The sequence below is a fragment of the Copadichromis virginalis genome, linkage group LG8, assembly GCF_057382275.1.
Source record: "Copadichromis virginalis isolate Kocher_CV1m ecotype Utaka linkage group LG8, C_Virginalis_male_GT1.1, whole genome shotgun sequence".
Classification (NCBI taxonomy): Eukaryota; Metazoa; Chordata; class Actinopteri; order Cichliformes; family Cichlidae; genus Copadichromis; species Copadichromis virginalis.
Window position 1 is genome coordinate 29817893 of NC_140625.1, and position 22166 is coordinate 29840058.

At 46.5% G+C, this 22166-nt stretch overlaps 40 non-coding genes across 40 annotated transcripts; 30 read left to right on the top strand and 10 right to left on the bottom strand.

Annotated features, from left to right (window-relative positions):
* The first annotated feature begins 70 nt into the window (after nucleotides 1–70).
* Nucleotides 71–142, top strand: trnad-guc (transfer RNA aspartic acid (anticodon GUC)). Its single transcript has one exon. It is a non-coding gene; the product is annotated as a tRNA-Asp (tRNA).
* A 522-nt stretch (nucleotides 143–664) lies between these two features.
* On the top strand, nucleotides 665–737 carry trnav-uac (transfer RNA valine (anticodon UAC)). The gene has a single exon. It is a non-coding gene; the product is annotated as a tRNA-Val (tRNA).
* Nucleotides 738–1898: 1161 nt separating this feature from the next.
* On the bottom strand, nucleotides 1899–1970 carry trnaq-cug (transfer RNA glutamine (anticodon CUG)). Its single transcript has one exon. It is a non-coding gene; the product is annotated as a tRNA-Gln (tRNA).
* A 151-nt stretch (nucleotides 1971–2121) lies between these two features.
* Nucleotides 2122–2193, top strand: trnad-guc (transfer RNA aspartic acid (anticodon GUC)). Its single transcript has one exon. It is a non-coding gene; the product is annotated as a tRNA-Asp (tRNA).
* Nucleotides 2194–2715: 522 nt separating this feature from the next.
* trnav-aac (transfer RNA valine (anticodon AAC)) lies at nucleotides 2716–2788 on the top strand. The gene has a single exon. It is a non-coding gene; the product is annotated as a tRNA-Val (tRNA).
* A 614-nt stretch (nucleotides 2789–3402) lies between these two features.
* trnav-cac (transfer RNA valine (anticodon CAC)) lies at nucleotides 3403–3475 on the top strand. The gene has a single exon. It is a non-coding gene; the product is annotated as a tRNA-Val (tRNA).
* A 474-nt stretch (nucleotides 3476–3949) lies between these two features.
* On the bottom strand, nucleotides 3950–4021 carry trnaq-cug (transfer RNA glutamine (anticodon CUG)). Its single transcript has one exon. It is a non-coding gene; the product is annotated as a tRNA-Gln (tRNA).
* A 151-nt stretch (nucleotides 4022–4172) lies between these two features.
* On the top strand, nucleotides 4173–4244 carry trnad-guc (transfer RNA aspartic acid (anticodon GUC)). Its single transcript has one exon. It is a non-coding gene; the product is annotated as a tRNA-Asp (tRNA).
* A 522-nt stretch (nucleotides 4245–4766) lies between these two features.
* trnav-aac (transfer RNA valine (anticodon AAC)) lies at nucleotides 4767–4839 on the top strand. The gene has a single exon. It is a non-coding gene; the product is annotated as a tRNA-Val (tRNA).
* A 614-nt stretch (nucleotides 4840–5453) lies between these two features.
* Nucleotides 5454–5526, top strand: trnav-cac (transfer RNA valine (anticodon CAC)). Its single transcript has one exon. It is a non-coding gene; the product is annotated as a tRNA-Val (tRNA).
* Nucleotides 5527–6000: 474 nt separating this feature from the next.
* trnaq-cug (transfer RNA glutamine (anticodon CUG)) lies at nucleotides 6001–6072 on the bottom strand. Its single transcript has one exon. It is a non-coding gene; the product is annotated as a tRNA-Gln (tRNA).
* Nucleotides 6073–6223: 151 nt separating this feature from the next.
* Nucleotides 6224–6295, top strand: trnad-guc (transfer RNA aspartic acid (anticodon GUC)). The gene has a single exon. It is a non-coding gene; the product is annotated as a tRNA-Asp (tRNA).
* Nucleotides 6296–6817: 522 nt separating this feature from the next.
* Nucleotides 6818–6890, top strand: trnav-uac (transfer RNA valine (anticodon UAC)). The gene has a single exon. It is a non-coding gene; the product is annotated as a tRNA-Val (tRNA).
* Nucleotides 6891–7504: 614 nt separating this feature from the next.
* Nucleotides 7505–7577, top strand: trnav-cac (transfer RNA valine (anticodon CAC)). Its single transcript has one exon. It is a non-coding gene; the product is annotated as a tRNA-Val (tRNA).
* Nucleotides 7578–8274: 697 nt separating this feature from the next.
* On the top strand, nucleotides 8275–8346 carry trnad-guc (transfer RNA aspartic acid (anticodon GUC)). Its single transcript has one exon. It is a non-coding gene; the product is annotated as a tRNA-Asp (tRNA).
* Nucleotides 8347–8868: 522 nt separating this feature from the next.
* Nucleotides 8869–8941, top strand: trnav-aac (transfer RNA valine (anticodon AAC)). The gene has a single exon. It is a non-coding gene; the product is annotated as a tRNA-Val (tRNA).
* A 1161-nt stretch (nucleotides 8942–10102) lies between these two features.
* Nucleotides 10103–10174, bottom strand: trnaq-cug (transfer RNA glutamine (anticodon CUG)). Its single transcript has one exon. It is a non-coding gene; the product is annotated as a tRNA-Gln (tRNA).
* A 151-nt stretch (nucleotides 10175–10325) lies between these two features.
* trnad-guc (transfer RNA aspartic acid (anticodon GUC)) lies at nucleotides 10326–10397 on the top strand. The gene has a single exon. It is a non-coding gene; the product is annotated as a tRNA-Asp (tRNA).
* A 522-nt stretch (nucleotides 10398–10919) lies between these two features.
* Nucleotides 10920–10992, top strand: trnav-uac (transfer RNA valine (anticodon UAC)). Its single transcript has one exon. It is a non-coding gene; the product is annotated as a tRNA-Val (tRNA).
* A 614-nt stretch (nucleotides 10993–11606) lies between these two features.
* Nucleotides 11607–11679, top strand: trnav-cac (transfer RNA valine (anticodon CAC)). The gene has a single exon. It is a non-coding gene; the product is annotated as a tRNA-Val (tRNA).
* A 474-nt stretch (nucleotides 11680–12153) lies between these two features.
* trnaq-cug (transfer RNA glutamine (anticodon CUG)) lies at nucleotides 12154–12225 on the bottom strand. Its single transcript has one exon. It is a non-coding gene; the product is annotated as a tRNA-Gln (tRNA).
* A 151-nt stretch (nucleotides 12226–12376) lies between these two features.
* On the top strand, nucleotides 12377–12448 carry trnad-guc (transfer RNA aspartic acid (anticodon GUC)). Its single transcript has one exon. It is a non-coding gene; the product is annotated as a tRNA-Asp (tRNA).
* A 522-nt stretch (nucleotides 12449–12970) lies between these two features.
* On the top strand, nucleotides 12971–13043 carry trnav-aac (transfer RNA valine (anticodon AAC)). The gene has a single exon. It is a non-coding gene; the product is annotated as a tRNA-Val (tRNA).
* A 614-nt stretch (nucleotides 13044–13657) lies between these two features.
* Nucleotides 13658–13730, top strand: trnav-cac (transfer RNA valine (anticodon CAC)). The gene has a single exon. It is a non-coding gene; the product is annotated as a tRNA-Val (tRNA).
* Nucleotides 13731–14198: 468 nt separating this feature from the next.
* Nucleotides 14199–14270, bottom strand: trnaq-cug (transfer RNA glutamine (anticodon CUG)). Its single transcript has one exon. It is a non-coding gene; the product is annotated as a tRNA-Gln (tRNA).
* A 151-nt stretch (nucleotides 14271–14421) lies between these two features.
* trnad-guc (transfer RNA aspartic acid (anticodon GUC)) lies at nucleotides 14422–14493 on the top strand. Its single transcript has one exon. It is a non-coding gene; the product is annotated as a tRNA-Asp (tRNA).
* Nucleotides 14494–15015: 522 nt separating this feature from the next.
* trnav-aac (transfer RNA valine (anticodon AAC)) lies at nucleotides 15016–15088 on the top strand. The gene has a single exon. It is a non-coding gene; the product is annotated as a tRNA-Val (tRNA).
* A 1150-nt stretch (nucleotides 15089–16238) lies between these two features.
* Nucleotides 16239–16310, bottom strand: trnaq-cug (transfer RNA glutamine (anticodon CUG)). The gene has a single exon. It is a non-coding gene; the product is annotated as a tRNA-Gln (tRNA).
* Nucleotides 16311–16461: 151 nt separating this feature from the next.
* Nucleotides 16462–16533, top strand: trnad-guc (transfer RNA aspartic acid (anticodon GUC)). The gene has a single exon. It is a non-coding gene; the product is annotated as a tRNA-Asp (tRNA).
* A 522-nt stretch (nucleotides 16534–17055) lies between these two features.
* trnav-aac (transfer RNA valine (anticodon AAC)) lies at nucleotides 17056–17128 on the top strand. The gene has a single exon. It is a non-coding gene; the product is annotated as a tRNA-Val (tRNA).
* A 614-nt stretch (nucleotides 17129–17742) lies between these two features.
* trnav-cac (transfer RNA valine (anticodon CAC)) lies at nucleotides 17743–17815 on the top strand. Its single transcript has one exon. It is a non-coding gene; the product is annotated as a tRNA-Val (tRNA).
* Nucleotides 17816–18289: 474 nt separating this feature from the next.
* On the bottom strand, nucleotides 18290–18361 carry trnaq-cug (transfer RNA glutamine (anticodon CUG)). Its single transcript has one exon. It is a non-coding gene; the product is annotated as a tRNA-Gln (tRNA).
* A 151-nt stretch (nucleotides 18362–18512) lies between these two features.
* On the top strand, nucleotides 18513–18584 carry trnad-guc (transfer RNA aspartic acid (anticodon GUC)). Its single transcript has one exon. It is a non-coding gene; the product is annotated as a tRNA-Asp (tRNA).
* A 522-nt stretch (nucleotides 18585–19106) lies between these two features.
* On the top strand, nucleotides 19107–19179 carry trnav-uac (transfer RNA valine (anticodon UAC)). The gene has a single exon. It is a non-coding gene; the product is annotated as a tRNA-Val (tRNA).
* Nucleotides 19180–19653: 474 nt separating this feature from the next.
* On the bottom strand, nucleotides 19654–19725 carry trnaq-cug (transfer RNA glutamine (anticodon CUG)). The gene has a single exon. It is a non-coding gene; the product is annotated as a tRNA-Gln (tRNA).
* Nucleotides 19726–19876: 151 nt separating this feature from the next.
* trnad-guc (transfer RNA aspartic acid (anticodon GUC)) lies at nucleotides 19877–19948 on the top strand. Its single transcript has one exon. It is a non-coding gene; the product is annotated as a tRNA-Asp (tRNA).
* Nucleotides 19949–20470: 522 nt separating this feature from the next.
* trnav-uac (transfer RNA valine (anticodon UAC)) lies at nucleotides 20471–20543 on the top strand. The gene has a single exon. It is a non-coding gene; the product is annotated as a tRNA-Val (tRNA).
* A 614-nt stretch (nucleotides 20544–21157) lies between these two features.
* On the top strand, nucleotides 21158–21230 carry trnav-cac (transfer RNA valine (anticodon CAC)). The gene has a single exon. It is a non-coding gene; the product is annotated as a tRNA-Val (tRNA).
* A 474-nt stretch (nucleotides 21231–21704) lies between these two features.
* Nucleotides 21705–21776, bottom strand: trnaq-cug (transfer RNA glutamine (anticodon CUG)). Its single transcript has one exon. It is a non-coding gene; the product is annotated as a tRNA-Gln (tRNA).
* A 151-nt stretch (nucleotides 21777–21927) lies between these two features.
* trnad-guc (transfer RNA aspartic acid (anticodon GUC)) lies at nucleotides 21928–21999 on the top strand. Its single transcript has one exon. It is a non-coding gene; the product is annotated as a tRNA-Asp (tRNA).
* Nucleotides 22000–22166: the final 167 nt, after the last annotated feature.

Below are 22166 nucleotides of genomic sequence, written 5' to 3' on the forward strand. Positions count from 1 at the left end.
CCAGCCAAATTTTACCTGTCATACCTGCTGCGAATCGCAGCTTGACGTGACCATTGCAGTGCTTCAGAGGTCCTCGTTAGTATAGTGGACAGTATCTCCGCCTGTCACGCGGAAGACCGGGGTTCGATTCCCCGACGGGGAGTGAGCAGTTTCCTTCTCTGTTCTGCCTTTTACCTGCAATGACCACACACACCTTAATCGCACACCAGATCCTAGTCAATCTAATAATCTAGTCCTATAATGGGCTTGAAGAAACATGAATTCCACCTGTGCGCTCACAAGTCGAAAAGGTCTTCTCAGAAAGAGCTCCCATCAGAAGAGATGCTAGTCCAAGAGAACACTGCTTGTGCAGCATTTTCTCTGTTTTACGTGCGTCCCTACTGACAAATAAGTTTCTTGGTCTTGTCTTCTGTAGATTGTGTGCTAGCCAAACAAAGGACATCAAAGAGCTTGTCAACCAGAAGATCAGCTCCCATGACAAGAGATGCAATCTTGAGATCACAATTTGCATTGTCAATACAGCCATAAGTGGGGGAGTGCTTGAAGAATGACACAAATGGGAGTTCCCTCCTTCTCAATAGTCCTACATGATCTGTCATAAAAGTCCACAAATGTAAGAAAGCATTGAAATGCTCCTTTAATTACTACGGGGTACGCAAGCTCAGTTTCCGTAGTGTAGTGGTTATCACGTTCGCCTTACACGCGAAAGGTCCCCGGTCCGAAACCGGGCGGAAGCATGCGTCTTTACTTATGCGTCCTGATATAAAAGTGTCTGACTGCAGGCACTGCTTGAACTTGTGGGGTTCTACTGCTGTTTGGGACACAGACAAGAGAAAGTACTCAAATCTGGTTCAGGTCTCTGACATCTGTAACCTTTGGATGCTCGTCTTGCTAAAGAGTTGTCTATGGCCCAAATTTCTGCAAACTCCACAGACTTCACACAAATCAACAAATCTCCAGTCGCTATATTTCCTGAAGATGGAGGCACAGACTAAGCTCTTGGAAATGACTGGCTCTAGGTGGCCTGCACAGGACTTGGGCCTATTTTCAGCCAATGCCCAAGGCAATGAAACAAATGGGCGCTTTAGGCAACAGTTCTGCTGCCAGAGGTTCTGGGGTTCTTAGGGCAGCATATGTTGAGCTGTGCTTGCTTTAGTGAACTCCTAAATGTCCAAAGTTTAAGTGAGCCTAACATGGAGACTACAGTTCAGACTCCTTGCTAGAGTGCGTCTGTCTCTTCTCCATGGCTCCTTTTACTTCAAGGCCATGATAGGAACATGTCACCAAATTTGTCAGAGTGCGAGATTACTCAGTGAGACACATTGGAAAGCCAAACAAGCTGTCTTTTGGGGTTTCCGTAGTGTTGTGGTTATCACATTCGCCTCACACGCGAAAGGTCCCCGGTCCGAAACCGGGCGGAAACATGGGTCTTTTCCTTCTTTGGTTACAAGGGAATTGATATTCACTCTTTAGACAACTCTGCTTGTCCAGCATTTTCTCTGTTTTACTTGCATCCCTATTGAGAATTAAGTCTCTTGGTTTTGTCTTCTGTAGGTTGTGTGCTAGCCAAACAAAGGACATCAAAGAGCTTGTCAAGAAGAAGATCGGGGCCTTCAGAGGTGGCAAAGGGATTGGAAGTGGGAAGAGTGCAAGAGGAAAAGTTGACTTGAGTCAAGGTGGCTAATGAACGATACAGCAGGAAGCTGAAGTGGAAAGTGCAGCAGAAGAGCATGAGCGAGGTTTGGTGCAGCATGAAGACCATGTGCAGATGAGATCAGCCAACACAAGAGGAGTGGAACTGACTGGGCCACTAACTTGCTCTTCAACTGACTAGATTCTTATGCTAGGGTGTGCTAATGCTAATGTACCTGTGGAGCAAAGTGCTAGAAAGCCAAATGAGGTTCCACTGAGACTTGAACTCAGATCGCTGGATTCAGAGTCCAGAGTGCTAACCATTACACCATGGAACCCTGCCTGAAGCACACAAAAGATCTGTGTCAAACAGGCATAAAAGTGTAGTTCCTGGTAAACCGATGGGGATTTCTACACGGCCAGCCAAATTTTACCTGTCATACCTGCTGCGAATCGCAGCTTGACGTGACCATTGCAGTGCTTCAGAGGTCCTCGTTAGTATAGTGGACAGTATCTCCGCCTGTCACGCGGAAGACCGGGGTTCGATTCCCCGACGGGGAGTGAGCAGTTTCCTTCTCTGTTCTGCCTTTTACCTGCAATGACCACACACACCTTAATCGCACACCAGATCCTAGTCAATCTAATAATCTAGTCCTATAATGGGCTTGAAGAAACATGAATTCCACCTGTGCGCTCACAAGTCGAAAAGGTCTTCTCAGAAAGAGCTCCCATCAGAAGAGATGCTAGTCCAAGAGAACACTGCTTGTGCAGCATTTTCTCTGTTTTACGTGCGTCCCTACTGACAAATAAGTTTCTTGGTCTTGTCTTCTGTAGATTGTGTGCTAGCCAAACAAAGGACATCAAAGAGCTTGTCAACCAGAAGATCAGCTCCCATGACAAGAGATGCAATCTTGAGATCACAATTTGCATTGTCAATACAGCCATAAGTGGGGGAGTGCTTGAAGAATGACACAAATGGGAGTTCCCTCCTTCTCAATAGTCCTACATGATCTGTCATAAAAGTCCACAAATGTAAGAAAGCATTGAAATGCTCCTTTAATTACTACGGGGTACGCAAGCTCAGTTTCCGTAGTGTAGTGGTTATCACGTTCGCCTAACACGCGAAAGGTCCCCGGTCCGAAACCGGGCGGAAGCATGCGTCTTTGCTTATGCGTCCTGATATAAAAGTGTCTGACTGCAGGCACTGCTTGAACTTGTGGGGTTCTACTGCTGTTTGGGACACAGACAAGAGAAAGTACTCAAATCTGGTTCAGGTCTCTGACATCTGTAACCTTTGGATGCTCGTCTTGCTAAAGAGTTGTCTATGGCCCAAATTTCTGCAAACTCCACAGACTTCACACAAATCAACAAATCTCCAGTCGCTATATTTCCTGAAGATGGAGGCACAGACTAAGCTCTTGGAAATGACTGGCTCTAGGTGGCCTGCACAGGACTTGGGCCTATTTTCAGCCAATGCCCAAGGCAATGAAACAAATGGGCGCTTTAGGCAACAGTTCTGCTGCCAGAGGTTCTGGGGTTCTTAGGGCAGCATATGTTGAGCTGTGCTTGCTTTAGTGAACTCCTAAATGTCCAAAGTTTAAGTGAGCCTAACATGGAGACTACAGTTCAGACTCCTTGCTAGAGTGCGTCTGTCTCTTCTCCATGGCTCCTTTTACTTCAAGGCCATGATAGGAACATGTCACCAAATTTGTCAGAGTGCGAGATTACTCAGTGAGACACATTGGAAAGCCAAACAAGCTGTCTTTCGGGGTTTCCGTAGTGTAGTGGTTATCACGTTCGCCTCACACGCGAAAGGTCCCCGGTCCGAAACCGGGCGGAAACATGGGTCTTTTCCTTCTTTGGTTACAAGGGAATTGATATTCACTCTTTAGACAACTCTGCTTGTCCAGCATTTTCTCTGTTTTACTTGCATCCCTATTGAGAATTAAGTCTCTTGGTTTTGTCTTCTGTAGGTTGTGTGCTAGCCAAACAAAGGACATCAAAGAGCTTGTCAAGAAGAAGATCGGGGCCTTCAGAGGTGGCAAAGGGATTGGAAGTGGGAAGAGTGCAAGAGGAAAAGTTGACTTGAGTCAAGGTGGCTAATGAACGATACAGCAGGAAGCTGAAGTGGAAAGTGCAGCAGAAGAGCATGAGCGAGGTTTGGTGCAGCATGAAGACCATGTGCAGATGAGATCAGCCAACACAAGAGGAGTGGAACTGACTGGGCCACTAACTTGCTCTTCAACTGACTAGATTCTTATGCTAGCGTGTGCTAATGCTAATGTACCTGTGGAGCAAAGTGCTAGAAAGCCAAATGAGGTTCCACTGAGACTTGAACTCAGATCGCTGGATTCAGAGTCCAGAGTGCTAACCATTACACCATGGAACCCTGCCTGAAGCACACAAAAGATCTGTGTCAAACAGGCATAAAAGTGTAGTTCCTGGTAAACCGATGGGGATTTCTACACGGCCAGCCAAATTTTACCTGTCATACCTGCTGCGAATCGCAGCTTGACGTGACCATTGCAGTGCTTCAGAGGTCCTCGTTAGTATAGTGGACAGTATCTCCGCCTGTCACGCGGAAGACCGGGGTTCGATTCCCCGACGGGGAGTGAGCAGTTTCCTTCTCTGTTCTGCCTTTTACCTGCAATGACCACACACACCTTAATCGCACACCAGATCCTAGTCAATCTAATAATCTAGTCCTATAATGGGCTTGAAGAAACATGAATTCCACCTGTGCGCTCACAAGTCGAAAAGGTCTTCTCAGAAAGAGCTCCCATCAGAAGAGATGCTAGTCCAAGAGAACACTGCTTGTGCAGCATTTTCTCTGTTTTACGTGCGTCCCTACTGACAAATAAGTTTCTTGGTCTTGTCTTCTGTAGATTGTGTGCTAGCCAAACAAAGGACATCAAAGAGCTTGTCAACCAGAAGATCAGCTCCCATGACAAGAGATGCAATCTTGAGATCACAATTTGCATTGTCAATACAGCCATAAGTGGGGGAGTGCTTGAAGAATGACACAAATGGGAGTTCCCTCCTTCTCAATAGTCCTACATGATCTGTCATAAAAGTCCACAAATGTAAGAAAGCATTGAAATGCTCCTTTAATTACTACGGGGTACGCAAGCTCAGTTTCCGTAGTGTAGTGGTTATCACGTTCGCCTAACACGCGAAAGGTCCCCGGTCCGAAACCGGGCGGAAGCATGCGTCTTTGCTTATGCGTCCTGATATAAAAGTGTCTGACTGCAGGCACTGCTTGAACTTGTGGGGTTCTACTGCTGTTTGGGACACAGACAAGAGAAAGTACTCAAATCTGGTTCAGGTCTCTGACATCTGTAACCTTTGGATGCTCGTCTTGCTAAAGAGTTGTCTATGGCCCAAATTTCTGCAAACTCCACAGACTTCACACAAATCAACAAATCTCCAGTCGCTATATTTCCTGAAGATGGAGGCACAGACTAAGCTCTTGGAAATGACTGGCTCTAGGTGGCCTGCACAGGACTTGGGCCTATTTTCAGCCAATGCCCAAGGCAATGAAACAAATGGGCGCTTTAGGCAACAGTTCTGCTGCCAGAGGTTCTGGGGTTCTTAGGGCAGCATATGTTGAGCTGTGCTTGCTTTAGTGAACTCCTAAATGTCCAAAGTTTAAGTGAGCCTAACATGGAGACTACAGTTCAGACTCCTTGCTAGAGTGCGTCTGTCTCTTCTCCATGGCTCCTTTTACTTCAAGGCCATGATAGGAACATGTCACCAAATTTGTCAGAGTGCGAGATTACTCAGTGAGACACATTGGAAAGCCAAACAAGCTGTCTTTCGGGGTTTCCGTAGTGTAGTGGTTATCACATTCGCCTCACACGCGAAAGGTCCCCGGTCCGAAACCGGGCGGAAACATGGGTCTTTTCCTTCTTTGGTTACAAGGGAATTGATATTCACTCTTTAGACAACTCTGCTTGTCCAGCATTTTCTCTGTTTTACTTGCATCCCTATTGAGAATTAAGTCTCTTGGTTTTGTCTTCTGTAGGTTGTGTGCTAGCCAAACAAAGGACATCAAAGAGCTTGTCAAGAAGAAGATCGGGGCCTTCAGAGGTGGCAAAGGGATTGGAAGTGGGAAGAGTGCAAGAGGAAAAGTTGACTTGAGTCAAGGTGGCTAATGAACGATACAGCAGGAAGCTGAAGTGGAAAGTGCAGCAGAAGAGCATGAGCGAGGTTTGGTGCAGCATGAAGACCATGTGCAGATGAGATCAGCCAACACAAGAGGAGTGGAACTGACTGGGCCACTAACTTGCTCTTCAACTGACTAGATTCTTATGCTAGGGTGTGCTAATGCTAATGTACCTGTGGAGCAAAGTGCTAGAAAGCCAAATGAGGTTCCACTGAGACTTGAACTCAGATCGCTGGATTCAGAGTCCAGAGTGCTAACCATTACACCATGGAACCCTGCCTGAAGCACACAAAAGATCTGTGTCAAACAGGCATAAAAGTGTAGTTCCTGGTAAACCGATGGGGATTTCTACACGGCCAGCCAAATTTTACCTGTCATACCTGCTGCGAATCGCAGCTTGACGTGACCATTGCAGTGCTTCAGAGGTCCTCGTTAGTATAGTGGACAGTATCTCCGCCTGTCACGCGGAAGACCGGGGTTCGATTCCCCGACGGGGAGTGAGCAGTTTCCTTCTCTGTTCTGCCTTTTACCTGCAATGACCACACACACCTTAATCGCACACCAGATCCTAGTCAATCTAATAATCTAGTCCTATAATGGGCTTGAAGAAGCATGAATTCCACCTGTGCGCTCACAAGTCGAAAAGGTCTTCTCAGAAAGAGCTCCCATCAGAAGAGATGCTAGTCCAAGAGAACACTGCTTGTGCAGCATTTTCTCTGTTTTACGTGCGTCCCTACTGACAAATAAGTTTCTTGGTCTTGTCTTCTGTAGATTGTGTGCTAGCCAAACAAAGGACATCAAAGAGCTTGTCAACCAGAAGATCAGCTCCCATGACAAGAGATGCAATCTTGAGATCACAATTTGCATTGTCAATACAGCCATAAGTGGGGGAGTGCTTGAAGAATGACACAAATGGGAGTTCCCTCCTTCTCAATAGTCCTACATGATCTGTCATAAAAGTCCACAAATGTAAGAAAGCATTGAAATGCTCCTTTAATTACTACGGGGTACGCAAGCTCAGTTTCCGTAGTGTAGTGGTTATCACGTTCGCCTTACACGCGAAAGGTCCCCGGTCCGAAACCGGGCGGAAGCATGCGTCTTTGCTTATGTGTCCTGATATAAAAGTGTCTGACTGCAGGCACTGCTTGAACTTGTGGGGTTCTACTGCTGTTTGGGACACAGACAAGAGAAAGTACTCAAATCTGGTTCAGGTCTCTGACATCTGTAACCTTTGGATGCTCGTCTTGCTAAAGAGTTGTCTATGGCCCAAATTTCTGCAAACTCCACAGACTTCACACAAATCAACAAATCTCCAGTCGCTATATTTCCTGAAGATGGAGGCACAGACTAAGCTCTTGGAAATGACTGGCTCTAGGTGGCCTGCACAGGACTTGGGCCTATTTTCAGCCAATGCCCAAGGCAATGAAACAAATGGGCGCTTTAGGCAACAGTTCTGCTGCCAGAGGTTCTGGGGTTCTTAGGGCAGCATATGTTGAGCTGTGCTTGCTTTAGTGAACTCCTAAATGTCCAAAGTTTAAGTGAGCCTAACATGGAGACTACAGTTCAGACTCCTTGCTAGAGTGCGTCTGTCTCTTCTCCATGGCTCCTTTTACTTCAAGGCCATGATAGGAACATGTCACCAAATTTGTCAGAGTGCGAGATTACTCAGTGAGACACATTGGAAAGCCAAACAAGCTGTCTTTCGGGGTTTCCGTAGTGTAGTGGTTATCACGTTCGCCTCACACGCGAAAGGTCCCCGGTCCGAAACCGGGCGGAAACATGGGTCTTTTCCTTCTTTGGTTACAAGGGAATTGATATTCACTCTTTAGACAACTCTGCTTGTCCAGCATTTTCTCTGTTTTACTTGCATCCCTATTGAGAATTAAGTCTCTTGGTTTTGTCTTCTGTAGGTTGTGTGCTAGCCAAACAAAGGACATCAAAGAGCTTGTCAAGAAGAAGATCGGGGCCTTCAGAGGTGGCAAAGGGATTGGAAGTGGGAAGAGTGCAAGAGGAAAAGTTGACTTGAGTCAAGGTGGCTAATGAACGATACAGCAGGAAGCTGAAGTGGAAAGTGCAGCAGAAGAGCATGAGCGAGGTTTGGTGCAGCATGAAGACCATGTGCAGATGAGATCAGCCAACACAAGAGGAGTGGAACTGACTGGGCCACTAACTTGCTCTTCAACTGACTAGATTCTTATGCTAGCGTGTGCTAATGCTAATGTACCTGTGGAGCAAAGTGCTAGAAAGCCAAATGAGGTTCCACTGAGACTTGAACTCAGATTGCTGGATTCAGAGTCCAGAGTGCTAACCATTTCACCATGGAACCCTGCCTGAAGCACACAAAAGATCTGTGTCAAACAGGCATAAAAGTGTAGTTCCTGGTAAACTGATGGGGATTTCTACACGGCCAGCCAAATTTTACCTGTCATACCTGCTGCGAATCGCAGCTTGACGTGACCATTGCAGTGCTTCAGAGGTCCTCGTTAGTATAGTGGACAGTATCTCCGCCTGTCACGCGGAAGACCGGGGTTCGATTCCCCGACGGGGAGTGAGCAGTTTCCTTCTCTGTTCTGCCTTTTACCTGCAATGACCACACACACCTTAATCGCACACCAGATCCTAGTCAATCTAATAATCTAGTCCTATAATGGGCTTGAAGAAACATGAATTCCACCTGTGCGCTCACAAGTCGAAAAGGTCTTCTCAGAAAGAGCTCCCATCAGAAGAGATGCTAGTCCAAGAGAACACTGCTTGTGCAGCATTTTCTCTGTTTTACGTGCGTCCCTACTGACAAATAAGTTTCTTGGTCTTGTCTTCTGTAGATTGTGTGCTAGCCAAACAAAGGACATCAAAGAGCTTGTCAACCAGAAGATCAGCTCCCATGACAAGAGATGCAATCTTGAGATCACAATTTGCATTGTCAATACAGCCATAAGTGGGGGAGTGCTTGAAGAATGACACAAATGGGAGTTCCCTCCTTCTCAATAGTCCTACATGATCTGTCATAAAAGTCCACAAATGTAAGAAAGCATTGAAATGCTCCTTTAATTACTACGGGGTACGCAAGCTCAGTTTCCGTAGTGTAGTGGTTATCACGTTCGCCTAACACGCGAAAGGTCCCCGGTCCGAAACCGGGCGGAAGCATGCGTCTTTGCTTATGCGTCCTGATATAAAAGTGTCTGACTGCAGGCACTGCTTGAACTTGTGGGGTTCTACTGCTGTTTGGGACACAGACAAGAGAAAGTACTCAAATCTGGTTCAGGTCTCTGACATCTGTAACCTTTGGATGCTCGTCTTGCTAAAGAGTTGTCTATGGCCCAAATTTCTGCAAACTCCACAGACTTCACACAAATCAACAAATCTCCAGTCGCTATATTTCCTGAAGATGGAGGCACAGACTAAGCTCTTGGAAATGACTGGCTCTAGGTGGCCTGCAAAGGACTTGGGCCTATTTTCAGCCAATGCCCAAGGCAATGAAACAAATGGGCGCTTTAGGCAACAGTTCTGCTGCCAGAGGTTCTGGGGTTCTTAGGGCAGCATATGTTGAGCTGTGCTTGCTTTAGTGAACTCCTAAATGTCCAAAGTTTAAGTGAGCCTAACATGGAGACTACAGTTCAGACTCCTTGCTAGAGTGCGTCTGTCTCTTCTCCATGGCTCCTTTTACTTCAAGGCCATGATAGGAACATGTCACCAAATTTGTCAGAGTGCGAGATTACTCAGTGAGACACATTGGAAAGCCAAACAAGCTGTCTTTCGGGGTTTCCGTAGTGTAGTGGTTATCACGTTCACCTCACACGCGAAAGGTCCCCGGTCCGAAACCGGGCGGAAACATGGGTCTTTTCCTTCTTTGGTTACAAGGGAATTGATATTCACTCTTTAGACAACTCTGCTTGTCCAGCATTTTCTCTGTTTTACTTGCATCCCTATTGAGAATTAAGTCTCTTGGTTTTGTCTTCTGTAGGTTGTGTGCTAGCCAAACAAAGGACATCAAAGAGCTTGTCAAGAAGAAGATCGGGGCCTTCAGAGGTGGCAAAGGGATTGGAAGTGGGAAGAGTGCAAGAGGAAAAGTTGACTTGAGTCAAGGTGGCTAATGAACGATACAGCAGGAAGCTGAAGTGGAAAGTGCAGCAGAAGAGCATGAGCGAGGTTTGGTGCAGCATGAAGACCATGTGCAGATGAGATCAGCCAACACAAGAGGAGTGGAACTGACTGGGCCACTAACTTGCTCTTCAACTGACTAGATTCTTATGCTAGCGTGTGCTAATGCTAATGTACCTGTGGAGCAAAGTGCTAGAAAGCCAAATGAGGTTCCACTGAGACTTGAACTCAGATCGCTGGATTCAGAGTCCAGAGTGCTAACCATTACACCATGGAACCCTGCCTGAAGCGCACAAAAGATCTGTGTCAAACAGGCATAAAAGTGTAGTTCCTGGTAAACCGATGGGGATTTCTACACGGCCAGCCAAATTTTACCTGTCATACCTGCTGCGAATCGCAGCTTGACGTGACCATTGCAGTGCTTCAGAGGTCCTCGTTAGTATAGTGGACAGTATCTCCGCCTGTCACGCGGAAGACCGGGGTTCGATTCCCCGACGGGGAGTGAGCAGTTTCCTTCTCTGTTCTGCCTTTTACCTGCAATGACCACACACACCTTAATCGCACACCAGATCCTAGTCAATCTAATAATCTAGTCCTATAATGGGCTTGAAGAAACATGAATTCCACCTGTGCGCTCACAAGTCGAAAAGGTCTTCTCAGAAAGAGCTCCCATCAGAAGAGATGCTAGTCCAAGAGAACACTGCTTGTGCAGCATTTTCTCTGTTTTACGTGCGTCCCTACTGACAAATAAGTTTCTTGGTCTTGTCTTCTGTAGATTGTGTGCTAGCCAAACAAAGGACATCAAAGAGCTTGTCAACCAGAAGATCAGCTCCCATGACAAGAGATGCAATCTTGAGATCACAATTTGCATTGTCAATACAGCCATAAGTGGGGGAGTGCTTGAAGAATGACACAAATGGGAGTTCCCTCCTTCTCAATAGTCCTACATGATCTGTCATAAAAGTCCACAAATGTAAGAAAGCATTGAAATGCTCCTTTAATTACTACGGGGTACGCAAGCTCAGTTTCCGTAGTGTAGTGGTTATCACGTTCGCCTTACACGTGAAAGGTCCCCGGTCCGAAACCGGGCGGAAGCATGCGTCTTTGCTTATGCGTCCTGATATAAAAGTGTCTGACTGCAGGCACTGCTTGAACTTGTGGGGTTCTACTGCTGTTTGGGACACAGACAAGAGAAAGTACTCAAATCTGGTTCAGGTCTCTGACATCTGTAACCTTTGGATGCTCGTCTTGCTAAAGAGTTGTCTATGGCCCAAATTTCTGCAAACTCCACAGACTTCACACAAATCAACAAATCTCCAGTCGCTATATTTCCTGAAGATGGAGGCACAGACTAAGCTCTTGGAAATGACTGGCTCTAGGTGGCCTGCACAGGACTTGGGCCTATTTTCAGCCAATGCCCAAGGCAATGAAACAAATGGGCGCTTTAGGCAACAGTTCTGCTGCCAGAGGTTCTGGGGTTCTTAGGGCAGCATATGTTGAGCTGTGCTTGCTTTAGTGAACTCCTAAATGTCCAAAGTTTAAGTGAGCCTAACATGGAGACTACAGTTCAGACTCCTTGCTAGAGTGCGTCTGTCTCTTCTCCATGGCTCCTTTTACTTCAAGGCCATGATAGGAACATGTCACCAAATTTGTCAGAGTGCGAGATTACTCAGTGAGACACATTGGAAAGCCAAACAAGCTGTCTTTCGGGGTTTCCGTAGTGTAGTGGTTATCACGTTCACCTCACACGCGAAAGGTCCCCGGTCCGAAACCGGGCGGAAACATGGGTCTTTTCCTTCTTTGGTTACAAGGGAATTGATATTCACTCTTTAGACAACTCTGCTTGTCCAGCATTTTCTCTGTTTTACTTGCATCCCTATTGAGAATTAAGTCTCTTGGTTTTGTCTTCTGTAGGTTGTGTGCTAGCCAAACAAAGGACATCAAAGAGCTTGTCAAGAAGAAGATCGGGGCCTTCAGAGGTGGCAAAGGGATTGGAAGTGGGAAGAGTGCAAGAGGAAAAGTTGACTTGAGTCAAGGTGGCTAATGAACGATACAGCAGGAAGCTGAAGTGGAAAGTGCAGCAGAAGAGTATGAGCGAGGTTTGGTGCAGCATGAAGACCATGTGCAGATGAGATCAGCCAACACAAGAGGAGTGGAACTGACTGGGCCACTAACTTGCTCTTCAACTGACTAGATTCTTATGCTAGTGTGTGCTAATGCTAATGTACCTGTGGAGCAAAGTGCTAGAAAGCCAAATGAGGTTCCACTGAGACTTGAACTCAGATCGCTGGATTCAGAGTCCAGAGTGCTAACCATTACACCATGGAACCCTGCCTGAAGCACACAAAAGATCTGTGTCAAACAGGCATAAAAGTGTAGTTCCTGGTAAACCGATGGGGATTTCTACACGGCCAGCCAAATTTTACCTGTCATACCTGCTGCGAATCGCAGCTTGACGTGACCATTGCAGTGCTTCAGAGGTCCTCGTTAGTATAGTGGACAGTATCTCCGCCTGTCACGCGGAAGACCGGGGTTCGATTCCCCGACGGGGAGTGAGCAGTTTCCTTCTCTGTTCTGCCTTTTACCTGCAATGACCACACACACCTTAATCGCACACCAGATCCTAGTCAATCTAATAATCTAGTCCTATAATGGGCTTGAAGAAACATGAATTCCACCTGTGCGCTCACAAGTCGAAAAGGTCTTCTCAGAAAGAGCTCCCATCAGAAGAGATGCTAGTCCAAGAGAACACTGCTTGTGCAGCATTTTCTCTGTTTTACGTGCGTCCCTACTGACAAATAAGTTTCTTGGTCTTGTCTTCTGTAGATTGTGTGCTAGCCAAACAAAGGACATCAAAGAGCTTGTCAACCAGAAGATCAGCTCCCATGACAAGAGATGCAATCTTGAGATCACAATTTGCATTGTCAATACAGCCATAAGTGGGGGAGTGCTTGAAGAATGACACAAATGGGAGTTCCCTCCTTCTCAATAGTCCTACATGATCTGTCATAAAAGTCCACAAATGTAAGAAAGCATTGAAATGCTCCTTTAATTACTACGGGGTACGCAAGCTCAGTTTCCGTAGTGTAGTGGTTATCACGTTCGCCTAACACGCGAAAGGTCCCCGGTCCGAAACCGGGCGGAAGCATGCGTCTTTGCTTATGCGTCCTGATATAAAAGTGTCTGACTGCAGGCACTGCTTGAACTTGTGGGGTTCTACTGCTGTTTGGGACACAGACAAGAGAAAGTACTCAAATCTGGTTCAGGTCTCTGACATCTGTAACCTTTGGATGCTCGTCTTGCTAAAGAGTTGTCTATGGCCCAAATTTCTGCAAACTCCACAGACTTCACACAAATCAACAAATCTCCAGTCGCTATATTTCCTGAAGATGGAGGCACAGACTAAGCTCTTGGAAATGACTGGCTCTAGGTGGCCTGCACAGGACTTGGGCCTATTTTCAGCCAATGCCCAAGGCAATGAAACAAATGGGCGCTTTAGGCAACAGTTCTGCTGCCAGAGGTTCTGGGGTTCTTAGGGCAGCATATGTTGAGCTGTGCTTGCTTTAGTGAACTCCTAAATGTCCAAAGTTTAAGTGAGCCTAACATGGAGACTACAGTTCAGACTCCTTGCTAGAGTGCGTCTGTCTCTTCTCCATGGCTCCTTTTACTTCAAGGCCATGATAGGAACATGTCACCAAATTTGTCAGAGTGCGAGATTACTCAGTGAGACACATTGGAAAGCCAAACAAGCTGTCTTTTGGGGTTTCCGTAGTGTAGTGGTTATCACGTTCGCCTCACACGCGAAAGGTCCCCGGTCCGAAACCGGCCGGAAACATGGGTCTTTTCCTTCTTTGGTTACAAGGGAATTGATATTCACTCTTTAGACAACTCTGCTTGTCCAGCATTTTCTCTGTTTTACTTGCATCCCTATTGAGAATTAAGTCTCTTGGTTTTGTCTTCTGTAGGTTGTGTGCTAGCCAAACAAAGGACATCAAAGAGCTTGTCAAGAAGAAGATCGGGGCCTTCAGAGGTGGCAAAGGGATTGGAAGTGGGAAGAGTGCAAGAGGAAAAGTTGACTTGAGTCAAGGTGGCTAATGAACGATACAGCAGGAAGCTGAAGTGGAAAGTGCAGCAGAAGAGTATGAGCGAGGTTTGGTGCAGCATGAAGACCATGTGCAGATGAGATCAGCCAACACAAGAGGAGTGGAACTGACTGGGCCACTAACTTGCTCTTCAACTGACTAGATTCTTATGCTAGCGTGTGCTAATGCACCTGTGGAGCAAAGTGCTAGAAAGCCAAATGAGGTTCCACTGAGACTTGAACTCAGATCGCTGGATTCAGAGTCCAGAGTGCTAACCATTACACCATGGAACCCTGCCTGAAGCACACAAAAGATCTGTGTCAAACAGGCATAAAAGTGTAGTTCCTGGTAAACCGATGGGGATTGCTACACGGCCAGCCAAATTTTACCTGTCATACCTGCTGCGAATCGCAGCTTGACGTGACCATTGCAGTGCTTCAGAGGTCCTCGTTAGTATAGTGGACAGTATCTCCGCCTGTCACGCGGAAGACCGGGGTTCGATTCCCCGACGGGGAGTGAGCAGTTTCTTTCTCTGTTCTGCCTTTTACCTGCAATGACCACACACACCTTAATCGCACACCAGATCCTAGTCAATCTAATAATCTAGTCCTATAATGGGCTTGAAGAAACATGAATTCCACCTGTGCGCTCACAAGTCGAAAAGGTCTTCTCAGAAAGAGCTCCCATCAGAAGAGATGCTAGTCCAAGAGAACACTGCTTGTGCAGCATTTTCTCTGTTTTACGTGCGTCCCTACTGACAAATAAGTTTCTTGGTCTTGTCTTCTGTAGATTGTGTGCTAGCCAAACAAAGGACATCAAAGAGCTTGTCAACCAGAAGATCAGCTCCCATGACAAGAGATGCAATCTTGAGATCACAATTTGCATTGTCAATACAGCCATAAGTGGGGGAGTGCTTGAAGAATGACACAAATGGGAGTTCCCTCCTTCTCAATAGTCCTACATGATCTGTCATAAAAGTCCACAAATGTAAGAAAGCATTGAAATGCTCCTTTAATTACTACGGGGTACGCAAGCTCAGTTTCCGTAGTGTAGTGGTTATCACGTTCGCCTAACACGCGAAAGGTCCCCGGTCCGAAACCGGGCGGAAGCATGCGTCTTTGCTTATGCGTCCTGATATAAAAGTGTCTGACTGCAGGCACTGCTTGAACTTGTGGGGTTCTACTGCTGTTTGGGACACAGACAAGAGAAAGTACTCAAATCTGGTTCAGGTCTCTGACATCTGTAACCTTTGGATGCTCGTCTTGCTAAAGAGTTGTCTATGGCCCAAATTTCTGCAAACTCCACAGACTTCACACAAATCAACAAATCTCCAGTCGCTATATTTCCTGAAGATGGAGGCACAGACTAAGCTCTTGGAAATGACTGGCTCTAGGTGGCCTGCACAGGACTTGGGCCTATTTTCAGCCAATGCCCAAGGCAATGAAACAAATGGGCGCTTTAGGCAACAGTTCTGCTGCCAGAGGTTCTGGGGTTCTTAGGGCAGCATATGTTGAGCTGTGCTTGCTTTAGTGAACTCCTAAATGTCCAAAGTTTAAGTGAGCCTAACATGGAGACTACAGTTCAGACTCCTTGCTAGAGTGCGTCTGTCTCTTCTCCATGGCTCCTTTTACTTCAAGGCCATGATAGGAACATGTCACCAAATTTGTCAGAGTGCGAGATTACTCAGTGAGACACATTGGAAAGCCAAACAAGCTGTCTTTCGGGGTTTCCGTAGTGTAGTGGTTATCACGTTCGCCTCACACGCGAAAGGTCCCCGGGCGGAAACATGGGTCTTTTCCTTCTTTGGTTACAAGGGAATTGATATTCACTCTTTAGACAACTCTGCTTGTCCAGCATTTTCTCTGTTTTACTTGCATCCCTATTGAGAATTAAGTCTCTTGGTTTTGTCTTCTGTAGGTTGTGTGCTAGCCAAACAAAGGACATCAAAGAGCTTGTCAAGAAGAAGATCGGGGCCTTCAGAGGTGGCAAAGGGATTGGAAGTGGGAAGAGTGCAAGAGGAAAAGTTGACTTGAGTCAAGGTGGCTAATGAACGATACAGCAGGAAGCTGAAGTGGAAAGTGCAGCAGAAGAGCATGAGCGAGGTTTGGTGCAGCATGAAGACCATGTGCAGATGAGATCAGCCAACACAAGAGGAGTGGAACTGACTGGGCCACTAACTTGCTCTTCAACTGACTAGATTCTTATGCTAGCGTGTGCTAATGCTAATGTACCTGTGGAGCAAAGTGCTAGAAAGCCAAATGAGGTTCCACTGAGACTTGAACTCAGATCGCTGGATTCAGAGTCCAGAGTGCTAACCATTACACCATGGAACCCTGCCTGAAGCACACAAAAGATCTGTGTCAAACAGGCATAAAAGTGTAGTTCCTGGTAAACCGATGGGGATTTCTACACGGCCAGCCAAATTTTACCTGTCATACCTGCTGCGAATCGCAGCTTGACGTGACCATTGCAGTGCTTCAGAGGTCCTCGTTAGTATAGTGGACAGTATCTCCGCCTGTCACGCGGAAGACCGGGGTTCGATTCCCCGACGGGGAGTGAGCAGTTTCCTTCTCTGTTCTGCCTTTTACCTGCAATGACCACACACACCTTAATCGCACACCAGATCCTAGTCAATCTAATAATCTAGTCCTATAATGGGCTTGAAGAAACATGAATTCCACCTGTGCGCTCACAAGTCGAAAAGGTCTTCTCAGAAAGAGCTCCCATCAGAAGAGATGCTAGTCCAAGAGAACACTGCTTGTGCAGCATTTTCTCTGTTTTACGTGCGTCCCTACTGACAAATAAGTTTCTTGGTCTTGTCTTCTGTAGATTGTGTGCTAGCCAAACAAAGGACATCAAAGAGCTTGTCAACCAGAAGATCAGCTCCCATGACAAGAGATGCAATCTTGAGATCACAATTTGCATTGTCAATACAGCCATAAGTGGGGGAGTGCTTGAAGAATGACACAAATGGGAGTTCCCTCCTTCTCAATAGTCCTACATGATCTGTCATAAAAGTCCACAAATGTAAGAAAGCATTGAAATGCTCCTTTAATTACTACAGGGTACGCAAGCTCAGTTTCCGTAGTGTAGTGGTTATCACGTTCGCCTAACACGCGAAAGGTCCCCGGTCCGAAACCGGGCGGAAGCATGCGTCTTTGCTTATGCGTCCTGATATAAAAGTGTCTGACTGCAGGCACTGCTTGAACTTGTGGGGTTCTACTGCTGTTTGGGACACAGACAAGAGAAAGTACTCAAATCTGGTTCAGGTCTCTGACATCTGTAACCTTTGGATGCTCGTCTTGCTAAAGAGTTGTCTATGGCCCAAATTTCTGCAAACTCCACAGACTTCACACAAATCAACAAATCTCCAGTCGCTATATTTCCTGAAGATGGAGGCACAGACTAAGCTCTTGGAAATGACTGGCTCTAGGTGGCCTGCACAGGACTTGGGCCTATTTTCAGCCAATGCCCAAGGCAATGAAACAAATGGGCGCTTTAGGCAACAGTTCTGCTGCCAGAGGTTCTGGGGTTCTTAGGGCAGCATATGTTGAGCTGTGCTTGCTTTAGTGAACTCCTAAATGTCCAAAGTTTAAGTGAGCCTAACATGGAGACTACAGTTCAGACTCCTTGCTAGAGTGCGTCTGTCTCTTCTCCATGGCTCCTTTTACTTCAAGGCCATGATAGGAACATGTCACCAAATTTGTCAGAGTGCGAGATTACTCAGTGAGACACATTGGAAAGCCAAACAAGCTGTCTTTCGGGGTTTCCGTAGTGTAGTGGTTATCACGTTCGCCTCACACGCGAAAGGTCCCCGGTCCGAAACCGGGCGGAAACATGGGTCTTTTCCTTCTTTGGTTACAAGGGAATTGATATTCACTCTTTAGACAACTCTGCTTGTCCAGCATTTTCTCTGTTTTACTTGCATCCCTATTGAGAATTAAGTCTCTTGGTTTTGTCTTCTGTAGGTTGTGTGCTAGCCAAACAAAGGACATCAAAGAGCTTGTCAAGAAGAAGATCGGGGCCTTCAGAGGTGGCAAAGGGATTGGAAGTGGGAAGAGTGCAAGAGGAAAAGTTGACTTGAGTCAAGGTGGCTAATGAACGATACAGCAGGAAGCTGAAGTGGAAAGTGCAGCAGAAGAGCATGAGCGAGGTTTGGTGCAGCATGAAGACCATGTGCAGATGAGATCAGCCAACACAAGAGGAGTGGAACTGACTGGGCCACTAACTTGCTCTTCAACTGACTAGATTCTTATGCTAGGGTGTGCTAATGCTAATGTACCTGTGGAGCAAAGTGCTAGAAAGCCAAATGAGGTTCCACTGAGACTTGAACTCAGATCGCTGGATTCAGAGTCCAGAGTGCTAACCATTACACCATGGAACCCTGCCTGAAGCACACAAAAGATCTGTGTCAAACAGGCATAAAAGTGTAGTTCCTGGTAAACCGATGGGGATTTCTACACGGCCAGCCAAATTTTACCTGTCATACCTGCTGCGAATCGCAGCTTGACGTGACCATTGCAGTGCTTCAGAGGTCCTCGTTAGTATAGTGGACAGTATCTCCGCCTGTCACGCGGAAGACCGGGGTTCGATTCCCCGACGGGGAGTGAGCAGTTTCCTTCTCTGTTCTGCCTTTTACCTGCAATGACCACACACACCTTAATCGCACACCAGATCCTAGTCAATCTAATAATCTAGTCCTATAATGGGCTTGAAGAAACATGAATTCCACCTGTGCGCTCACAAGTCGAAAAGGTCTTCTCAGAAAGAGCTCCCATCAGAAGAGATGCTAGTCCAAGAGAACACTGCTTGTGCAGCATTTTCTCTGTTTTACGTGCGTCCCTACTGACAAATAAGTTTCTTGGTCTTGTCTTCTGTAGATTGTGTGCTAGCCAAACAAAGGACATCAAAGAGCTTGTCAACCAGAAGATCAGCTCCCATGACAAGAGATGCAATCTTGAGATCACAATTTGCATTGTCAATACAGCCATAAGTGGGGGAGTGCTTGAAGAATGACACAAATGGGAGTTCCCTCCTTCTCAATAGTCCTACATGATCTGTCATAAAAGTCCACAAATGTAAGAAAGCATTGAAATGCTCCTTTAATTACTACAGGGTACGCAAGCTCAGTTTCCGTAGTGTAGTGGTTATCACGTTCGCCTTACACGCGAAAGGTCCCCGGTCCGAAACCGGGCGAAAACATGAGTCTTTTCCTTCTTTGGTCACAAGGGAATTGATATTCACTCTTTAGACAACTCTGCTTGTCCAGCATTTTCTCTGTTTTACTTGCATCCCTATTGAGAATTAAGTCTCTTGGTTTTGTCTTCTGTAGGTTGTGTGCTAGCCAAACAAAGGACATCAAAGAGCTTGTCAAGAAGAAGATCGGGGCCTTCAGAGGTGGCAAAGGGATTGGAAGTGGGAAGAGTGCAAGAGGAAAAGTTGACTTGAGTCAAGGTGGCTAATGAACGATACAGCAGGAAGCTGAAGTGGAAAGTGCAGCAGAAGAGCATGAGCGAGGTTTGGTGCAGCATGAAGACCATGTGCAGATGAGATCTGTCAACACAAGAGGAGTGGAACTGACTGGGCCACTAACTTGCTCTTCAACTGACTAGATTCTTATGCTAGCGTGTGCTAATGCTAATGTACCTGTGGAGCAAAGTGCTAGAAAGCCAAATGAGGTTCCACTGAGACTTGAACTCAGATTGCTGGATTCAGAGTCCAGAGTGCTAACCATTACACCATGGAACCCTGCCTGAAGCACACAAAAGATCTGTGTCATACAGGCATAAAAGTGTAGTTCCTGGTAAACCGATGGGGATTTCTACACGGCCAGCCAAATTTTACCTGTCATACCTGCTGCGAATCGCAGCTTGACGTGACCATTGCAGTGCTTCAGAGGTCCTCGTTAGTATAGTGGACAGTATCTCCGCCTGTCACGCGGAAGACCGGGGTTCGATTCCCCGACGGGGAGTGAGCAGTTTCCTTCTCTGTTCTGCCTTTTACCTGCAATGACCACACACACCTTAATCGCACACCAGATCCTAGTCAATCTAATAATCTAGTCCTATAATGGGCTTGAAGAAACATGAATTCCACCTGTGCGCTCACAAGTCGAAAAGGTCTTCTCAGAAAGAGCTCCCATCAGAAGAGATGCTAGTCCAAGAGAACACTGCTTGTGCAGCATTTTCTCTGTTTTACGTGCGTCCCTACTGACAAATAAGTTTCTTGGTCTTGTCTTCTGTAGATTGTGTGCTAGCCAAACAAAGGACATCAAAGAGCTTGTCAACCAGAAGATCAGCTCCCATGACAAGAGATGCAATCTTGAGATCACAATTTGCATTGTCAATACAGCCATAAGTGGGGGAGTGCTTGAAGAATGACACAAATGGGAGTTCCCTCCTTCTCAATAGTCCTACATGATCTGTCATAAAAGTCCACAAATGTAAGAAAGCATTGAAATGCTCCTTTAATTACTACGGGGTACGCAAGCTCAGTTTCCGTAGTGTAGTGGTTATCACGTTCGCCTTACACGCGAAAGGTCCCCGGTCCGAAACCGGGCGGAAGCATGCGTCTTTGCTTATGCGTCCTGATATAAAAGTGTCTGACTGCAGGCACTGCTTGAACTTGTGGGGTTCTACTGCTGTTTGGGACACAGACAAGAGAAAGTACTCAAATCTGGTTCAGGTCTCTGACATCTGTAACCTTTGGATGCTCGTCTTGCTAAAGAGTTGTCTATGGCCCAAATTTCTGCAAACTCCACAGACTTCACACAAATCAACAAATCTCCAGTCGCTATATTTCCTGAAGATGGAGGCACAGACTAAGCTCTTGGAAATGACTGGCTCTAGGTGGCCTGCACAGGACTTGGGCCTATTTTCAGCCAATGCCCAAGGCAATGAAACAAATGGGCGCTTTAGGCAACAGTTCTGCTGCCAGAGGTTCTGGGGTTCTTAGGGCAGCATATGTTGAGCTGTGCTTGCTTTAGTGAACTCCTAAATGTCCAAAGTTTAAGTGAGCCTAACATGGAGACTACAGTTCAGACTCCTTGCTAGAGTGCGTCTGTCTCTTCTCCATGGCTCCTTTTACTTCAAGGCCATGATAGGAACATGTCACCAAATTTGTCAGAGTGCGAGATTACTCAGTGAGACACATTGGAAAGCCAAACAAGCTGTCTTTCAGGGTTTCCGTAGTGTAGTGGTTATCACGTTCGCCTCACACGCGAAAGGTCCCCGGTCCGAAACCGGGCGGAAACATGGGTCTTTTCCTTCTTTGGTTACAAGGGAATTGATATTCACTCTTTAGACAACTCTGCTTGTCCAGCATTTTCTCTGTTTTACTTGCATCCCTATTGAGAATTAAGTCTCTTGGTTTTGTCTTCTGTAGGTTGTGTGCTAGCCAAACAAAGGACATCAAAGAGCTTGTCAAGAAGAAGATCGGGGCCTTCAGAGGTGGCAAAGGGATTGGAAGTGGGAAGAGTGCAAGAGGAAAAGTTGACTTGAGTCAAGGTGGCTAATGAACGATACAGCAGGAAGCTGAAGTGGAAAGTGCAGCAGAAGAGCATAAGCGAGGTTTGGTGCAGCATGAAGACCATGTGCAGATGAGATCAGCCAACACAAGAGGAGTGGAACTGACTGGGCCACTAACTTGCTCTTCAACTGACTAGATTCTTATGCTAGCGTGTGCTAATGCTAATGTACCTGTGGAGCAAAGTGCTAGAAAGCCAAATGAGGTTCCACTGAGACTTGAACTCAGATCGCTGGATTCAGAGTCCAGAGTGCTAACCATTACACCATGGAACCCTGCCTGAAGCACACAAAAGATCTGTGTCAAACAGGCATAAAAGTGTAGTTCCTGGTAAACCGATGGGGATTTCTACACGGCCAGCCAAATTTTACCTGTCATACCTGCTGCGAATCGCAGCTTGACGTGACCATTGCAGTGCTTCAGAGGTCCTCGTTAGTATAGTGGACAGTATCTCCGCCTGTCACGCGGAAGACCGGGGTTCGATTCCCCGACGGGGAGTGAGCAGTTTCCTTCTCTGTTCTGCCTTTTACCTGCAATGACCACACACACCTTAATCGCACACCAGATCCTAGTCAATCTAATAATCTAGTCCTATAATGGGCTTGAAGAAACATGAATTCCACCTGTGCGCTCACAAGTCGAAAAGGTCTTCTCAGAAAGAGCTC